The following is a 7,007-nucleotide window of genomic DNA, read 5'->3' on the forward strand; positions in this document are numbered from 1 at the left end:
CCACGCTGGGTCCTTCAAGTGCCGCTTCCACCGCACCAACTCCCAGGGCCACGGCCACGGCCAGGGCCAGGGAAGCCACCCTTCTTCGCCCCCTTCACCGGCCGCGGCCGACGCGGTGCCGCGGCACCCGGCCTCACCGTCCTCGTCCTCCGGCACCGTCGCGACCCAGTGACGCAGCCCAAGCATCGTCCTCAAGAATCAAGAACGCTCGACAACGGAGAGGGAAGGGAAGATCATATACATGTCATAATAAAGGGAGTTTATTTACTGCTCCCTCGATGTATTGTTTTCTTTGTTTGGAGATTGATTACCATCCGTGAGTTAAGGTAAGGTTAATGTGATTGAGCGATTTTTCTGAAAATCAATTATTTGTTTTCTAATTAATGTGATTGAATGATTTAAGGTAAGGTTAATTAATTTAGATTTGATCTTTAGAGATTGTTCGTGATTGATCTACATTACTAAATAACTTGCGCCAGTATGGAAAGTTCTGATCTGTTCAGATTTCTTTCATTGTGTGAGAGGGTGGCGCGAAAATAAACCGATGAAGTGGGGGAAGGGGACGAAAAAAATCTACGAAAAAAAACCAGCGATGGTGGGAGGAGGTACCAAAAAACCATGGGAGGTGAGACGAAAAAAACATGGAAGCGAGACTACCAACTGCTCCATTACGAGCATGCATGAAGATGAATCGTGCCTTGTAGACCTTGCTTGGTTTGGCAGTCACACTTATGGCAAGATTCCTTTTATGTACCCTACACCCCACACATATTGTTGAGTACCGTGATTATTTAGAAAACATGGGTAGAATATAATTTGCTCTACCTTGTTTTGCACACTATCAGATTTAATTCTTGCAACCGGCAAGAACAAGGGGATTGACAACCCCCTTACCTTTGTTGGGTGCAAGCAATTATTTTGCGTGTGTGCAGATACTGCTTACATTGTTTGTGCCGCATCTCCTTCCAGGGGCGGACCCAGGAAAAAACATGAGAGGGGGCAAGAATGTATGACCATATACCAACAAAATAAGCACACATATGAACTACCACATATACCGCTATCATACAATGCAACACAATGCAATGTCCTCTGCCTCGTTGTACTCCAACCAATTACCACGTACTGATCATTCTAATCTCCATTAAAATGTGGATTCATCTTCCAAATCATCGTTGGTTTAGAGGTTATAGGACGAGGTTGGCGACCCCCTACATCAAGTACTTTCTTCTTATATCCTCATGTTGATTGGGATTGTAATATGCAATCCTTTTCCTTTTAAACGGAACTCTAGAAAGATTTTTTTAGAGAAAAGACTTGTCCCGACTTTATAAATAAAGCCACTATAGAAAGATAGTTCAAATAAACTAATTCATGTATTTTGGTAGTTGTTAGTTTTGAAAGAAAAAAACTCCACTATGGCTGTGCCAAAAAGTGAAATGTTAAATGAATTGCTAAAATTACCACACATCATGCATGAAGATGAATCGTGCTAGGGACTACGAAATATTAATAGATCATCGCAATTGAATTGCAGTTGCTCTGTCCGGACTAGCCTATTTTACACGTGACTAAAATGTTGCATACAAAATTTGTATGTTTCAAGAAAAATGTTCTAACTGGCTAATCACCCCAATCAGTAAATTGTACATATAAATTGATGTAACATGATTTCTAAGATAGAGATCGCACAAAAAAAATGAAAAGAGAAGAACCTACATGACTTATACGGCTTACCTTGATGTCAATTAAAATTAGGGAAACTAGTCGTCAACCCGTGCACCTGCACGGGCTAGCAATTTTAATTTTAGATATAACAAAGTTTTGAGAGATTGGAAATGTCAAACAATAATTTGCATATGTTGATATAGGTTAATATTATCACACATGCACATAGGTTGCAATGAAGTTACATTACTTTGACTGTTTTGTGATTAGATTGTTTGCATCCAATTGTGTCACAGCGATCCACGTTAGATTTATGGCCGATATGTGGACATATGGATGTCCTACTTATCAAGGTTACATAAGGGTATATGTGTTATGTTGGTAGAAAACATGGTTAAAAATCTAGAAGTTGTTGCATGTATCATGTACTCGTGATCTAAAAGTTTCTAGAAGGTATAAAGATGAAGTGCACAATTGCAGCATATATATTACTTTCTTATTAAGCCAAAAAAAGACAGACATCTCCATGGATACATACATGAAGGACTTTTTATGAACATACGTCATGTCGTAGCAAATAATATACATATTTAAAAAAGCAGCAGTTATATATTCTCATTATACTATAAGCATCACAGATTATTCCGATTATAAGATCTTGTCTGTACCAACAAAACTTTAAAGAATTCCTCTTATGATTCACATGTATGGGAAATTTTTAATATATATATATATAATGATGTTTTAATAACTATTATTTTTCTCTTTTTATTAGGATAAAAAGAACATGTACATACTTACTATATATAACAATCTTTTTTTAACACTGCTATATATAACAATCTACACCTCCAAAGAATCATGTTAACGTTTTGATACAGGATTAAGTGGCCATGCACAGGAGTCGAGGGGGGGGGGGGGGGGGGGGTTTCCTTTTTTTTTTGAGGATGAGATGTCCTTCCTTTCTTACATTTGATCTGTTTCTTTTTTTTTTCCATCGTTGGAGGTTTTATGGAAAGAAGCTATCCTTTTTCATATATGGAACCATCTATATGAGGATGATTTCCTACTTTCCTTTCACCAACATTACATGTAGATGCTTGTTTTTTGGCTGGGCCATGTATATGTTACGTATAACTTTCACCCACGAATGGAAGTCTTGTGTGGCCGTTTTTTTCCTTTTCGTAAATTTCAAGATTATATGCCGGCTCAGTCTTTCGGAGGTGCTCATAGGGGTAGGGTGTGCGTGTGTGCGTTCATAGGAGTGACTGTATGCGCGTGTATATGAGTGCCTGCGTCTGTACTGTGTTAAAATATCAAAAGTTTTTAAAGTCATGTACATACTTTTTTGAAACACGTGAACATTTTCTAAAATGGCGTGAAACATTTTGAAATTATGCTAATTTTTTCTTAAAATGTCAGAAACATATTATTTTTAAATGTGCGAATAATTTTTATATATCACAAACATTTTCAGAAATTTTATACATCTATTCTTAGAAAATAACTATTTTTTGAATGACTTTAAAATTTTGAACATTTTTGTAAAAAATAATACAGATAATTTTTTAAATTTCATGAATATTTTCTAGAAGCAATTTAAAGAAAACGAAGATATTTTAAAACTATATTTTTTTTCTAAATCCAACATTCTAAGGAAATTTAGGATTTTTATATAAAAACGTACCAACCTTTTTTGAAACTTTGAACAATTTTTAAAGGTTAGATTTGAAATTTGAAAAAATTTAACATGTTTCAAAATCTTTTGAATTATTTTTGAAATGTTATGAAAAACATGAACATTTTTTACCTTAGTTTGTGTGAACTATTGACTATTTGTCGCACAATGTGTCCAATAGGCTTGATTGACGATTCCTACCGGCGATCGACTAGAAACTATGTCGATCGTCTCCCATGCACGCGCATTGTCTGTGGGCCCACACATTGCTCAATCAACAGCGAGCCTCTTCTCTCCTTTCTCTTCCCATCGTCTTGAAAGAAGTCCAGATCACCCCCTGGGGTCACAAACCGGCTAATTCACCCCCTAAGCTCTAAAACCAGTTAAGTAACCTCCTGAGGTCTCTAATACCAGTCAAATCACCCCTTGCGCTGATTATAGTGGTTTCTGCAGGTGGTTTTGCTTGCAGGGTGTTGGACGACTGCCACGTCTGCTTGGTGGGGTGGGTCTAGTTAACTGCTCCTCCTGTTTTGGCCTTGTCTCCCTTCTTTCCTTCGACGACGCGGCGGCAGCCGGCAGAGCAAAACCAGCCAATGCCAAACCAATCAAAAATTCTACAGTGAAATAAAACTGACCTTGTAGTTCAAGCATGCTGGGGATCATGCTATATTTTTTGGTACACGGTTGACTCCTATGCATGCTCAGTTTCGGTCAGCTAATACAACACTGAGAATACTGCCAATTCACATAGAAAATGAGCAACATCATACAGCCCAAATACTGCTAATTTGAAAAGGAAAATTAAGAAGCAGGACATAGCCAAAATTCAGCAATAGTTCCACATTATATTCACTACTTTTTATTATCTCTCGACCTGCCACAATGCCAAAGTACTGCTTAATTCACCCTCATACTAACTAAGCCAACACTACCATTACACTTTACACAGACAAATGGTAAAACAACTGAAACAAGCCAGAACAGCATTGCAAGTTTCTTCATTTTCTGAACTTCAAAAAGCTTCTGTGCACCTAGCTTTTCTTGAATCTCTAGCTTGTTTGCAAACTCTGAAGCTTGCTGTCACAACTTCAGCATGTGTGTCCAACTTGCTTCCAGCCAGTAGAAGTATTTACATCCATCAGTCTACCAATTATGCACACAAAAGAGCAAATTAAATTTCCTGATCTGGACTTCTTTCCATCGCCTTCAACGCCGCCACGTTTCTGTGTGTGTGTGTGTGTGTCTCGCTGCATGCTCGTCGGCGTGGAGAGGAGAGCATTGAGGGTGCATGTCGTGCCCGTCGGCTTGGAGAGGATAAAACTAACCACCACCGCCCAATCTTTTTGGTCACTTCCTGTTTCTCTTTTTTACTTGTGTCACTGCATATGAAATATTCCCTCGGTCTCATAATATAAGAGTGTTTTTGACACTAGTGTAGTGTAAAAAACACTCTTAGGCTAGTCATAGTGGGGAGTAACTTAGACTAGTGTCATGCATATGACACTGGTCTTTGTTACTATCTTCATAGTGTAAAGTAACATACAAGTAGTATCATAGATGATAGCATTTATTACATTATAGACTCATTTTGCTTTGGGTTGCGTTATGTTACAGTAACATATTATGTTACTACAAACACCTCTCTCCTCATTAACTATATGCCACGTAAGCAAACTTGTCTTGGAATGTGCTATATTACTTGCTAAGTTACTTTTATTATGACCAACCTTATATTATGGGACCAAGGGAGTACATGCATACTCCATGATGTTTACCTGCGTAGATAGATTGGATAAGTATGCCGCGCCATCCCATCGATCCACAAAGCACACACACGTTAATCAGGTGCTCCATGTGTACATGCATTAGTATACATACTACTGTGACTAATTAAAATACCCATTCTTTTTAAGCAACACAACAAACGCCTTGGGGGTGTAGCTCATATGGTAGAGCGCTCGCTTCGCATGCGAGAGGCACGGGGTTCGATTCCCCGCACCTCCAAGCTTCTTTTATTCATTTCATCCATTTCTTTTGTTTTTTTCTGTAGAGGAGGATTCATTCTTCACCCATCCACTTTGTGGTACTAATTAAGATACCTTTTCCTTTGAAGGGAGAAACAAATCAATTTTTGGAGACACGGATTTTATTTTACTAGATGTGCGATGCCGTTATCATGCACAGTCCGTCCCTATCAACTACGACAATTACCACGCCGGTCCCTTGGCGAGGTGCCCTCTCTACCTGCCTCGCCCGCTTCCAAGTCTCCTGTTTCAACCGCACAGTCACCTGCACCACTACCTATGGCATGTGGTGGGGTTGTGGCCTCCTCTACCATGACGGCTTCGCCGCTGCAACAGGGTGGAAGACCGCCGTCACTGATGTTGCTCTACTATGGTATGTTTTGGAATAGCAGAAGTCTTGATGACTTGGTTAAGCACAAAGACATTATCGATTGTGTAGCGGATCATGCGTTAGACTTTATGGCCATTACCGAGTGGGGTAAAAGTAATTTCTTGACACGTGATCTAGACGACATATTGTTCGGGAGGTTGAAGAAGATTTTGGTGTTTTGTGCTGCACAAACCTTGCAACTTTTCTACAGTTATTTTCTCCTTTTATTCAAAAGAATGGCAAAGAGAAAACACTAATACCGAACTCCGATCCGATCTAGTCGCGCCATCCCATACCATGAAATCGAGCTAGCAACAACATCCGATACGCCTACTACACCGGTACCAGCCCGTTGGGGCTGGTCCGCACACATGGAGCTGTGGGCTCATGCAAATTTACGTTATTTGTGTGGAACATAAAATTTACTCCTACAAGGGAAGATAAAATCCCCAATGGAACGGTAAGAAGCAGTGTGCGCGCATAGGTTTATACTCTAACAATATATACCTGATATCTTTTTTCTACATGATATACCAAAGATATCAAGTATATATACCTGATATCTTTGGCAATACACACCATACGTTTTGTCTCCGAATCAGCAGCAGCTAGAGATATGAAGTAGGAGAAACAATTTACAGAGCATACAAGCAAACTTTGCTTCCATCTAATGCAGAAGTTTGCTTCTAACCTAACATAAGTTTATTTGCTACCTCGTTTGTTCATACAATTCAGAAACTGCCATGAACAGAGGCCATGTGAAGCTTAGAAATAGACATGGACTGAAATTACCTTTGCCATGAGGAGTCACAGGTCGTCCTCGTAACCTATCCCACTCCGCCGCGAATCTGCGTCTCCGGTGCCAATGCCTCACCACCGCCAACCCTCATTCCCATCTCCCATCCTCTTCTTTGCTGCAACATCATCGATCCACCCCTCCCTTGTTGCGGATCTCGAACGCAGAGCTGGGATGGGGTCTCCACCGTGGACTGGGAAGGGCTCCAGGATCGGTGTTTCGGGCGAGATGGGGAGGCAGGGAAGAGGCGGCGGCTGATACGTGGGAGCGGGGGGAGGAGGATGGACGCGGGGACGGGGAAGGAGGAGAGGAAGGGGAGGAGGAGGCGCTGAAGGCGGAGGGGGCGAGGCGGGCGTGAGGGACGGGGAAGAGGAGGAGGCGGCGGCGGCATGGAGAAGACGAGGGGAGAAGGGAGAAGAGAGGAGATATTTTCTCGCTCTCGCGGGACGCAGCGGTGTGGACACTTTTTCT

General features: G+C 40.8%; 1 non-coding gene across 1 annotated transcript; it reads left to right on the forward strand.

The window, feature by feature from the left end:
• The first annotated feature begins 5,277 nt into the window (after positions 1-5,277).
• TRNAA-CGC (transfer RNA alanine (anticodon CGC)) lies at positions 5,278-5,350 on the forward strand. Its single transcript has one exon. It is a non-coding gene; the product is annotated as a tRNA-Ala (tRNA).
• Positions 5,351-7,007: the final 1,657 nt, after the last annotated feature.

The sequence above is a fragment of the Triticum aestivum genome, chromosome 6D (genome assembly GCF_018294505.1).
Source record: "Triticum aestivum cultivar Chinese Spring chromosome 6D, IWGSC CS RefSeq v2.1, whole genome shotgun sequence".
NCBI classification, from domain to species: domain Eukaryota; kingdom Viridiplantae; phylum Streptophyta; class Magnoliopsida; order Poales; family Poaceae; genus Triticum; species Triticum aestivum.